Source organism: Meleagris gallopavo, chromosome 27 (assembly GCF_000146605.3).
Source record: "Meleagris gallopavo isolate NT-WF06-2002-E0010 breed Aviagen turkey brand Nicholas breeding stock chromosome 27, Turkey_5.1, whole genome shotgun sequence".
NCBI lineage: Eukaryota > Metazoa > Chordata > Aves > Galliformes > Phasianidae > Meleagris > Meleagris gallopavo.
In genome coordinates this window covers 1,023,032-1,024,124 of record NC_015037.2, presented here as the reverse complement: position 1 = coordinate 1,024,124, position 1,093 = coordinate 1,023,032, and positions in this window count along the sequence as shown.

The following is a 1,093-nucleotide window of genomic DNA, read 5'->3' as shown; positions in this document are numbered from 1 at the left end:
CAGTCCCCCCCCCTCCCCGCGGCCGCCCTGCCCCCAGTAACGATGCTGGATGTGTCTCTTTCAGATCTGCATTGAGAGGGCAGCGATCACTGCTGGCTGTGCTCAGCCCCAGGCAGAGGGACAGCGTTGGTAGGCAGCAGGTTGGTACGCGTGGATGTGGGAGGTGGGGATCAGGAGCGGTGAGCAGGAGCAGGGAAGTCGTCCTGCCCTGTGCTCGGCTCTGCTGAGGCCTCACCTCGAGTGCTGGGTTCAGGTTTGGGCACCTCGGCGCAGGATGGACGTGGAGGGGCTGCAGCAGGGCCAGAGAAGGGCAGCGAGGCTGGGGAAGGGCTTGGAGAATGCGGGCTGTGGGGAGAGACTGAAGGAGCCGGGGCTGTTTGGTCTGGGGAAGAGGAGCGAGGGGAGACCTCACTGCTCTCTGCCAGTACCTGAAGGGCTGACAGCACAGCGGGGCTGCTCTGTTCTCACCGGGGACGGGACGAGGGGAAATGGGCTCCAGTTGTGCCAGGGGAGGTTTAGGTTGGCTGTCAGGAAGAAGAACTTCTTTACAGAAAGGTTGTTAAGCACTGGGATGGGCTGCACAGGGCGGTGGTTGAGTCGCCATGCCTGGGTGTGCTTACAAAGCACTTGGATGTGGTGCTCAGGGCCGGGATCGAGCAGAGGGCTGTTAGTCAGGGTAGGATGTCAGCTGCTGGTGGGACTCGATGATTTTAAGGTCTTTTCCAACCTGGGTGATTCTGTGCTTCTATTCTACAGGCAGCTGTGGCAGGTTGGTACACATTTGGGTGGTGAGAGGACAAGGGGGAATGGTTTGAAACTGAGACAGGGGAGGTTTAGGTTGGATGTTAGGAGGAAGTTTTTCAGCCAGAGGGTAGGGAGGCAGTGGAACAGGTTGCCCAAGGAGGCTGTGGATCCCCATCCCTGCAGGCATTCGAGGCCAGGCTGGATGTGGCTCTGGGCAGCCTGGGCTGCTGGTTGGTGACCTGCACACAGCAGGGTTTGGAACTGATGGGCATCGTGGTTCTTTTCCACCCAGGCCATTCTATGATTCTATGGGTCTCTCTGAGTCTCATTGAGTCTCCATGTGTCCCTA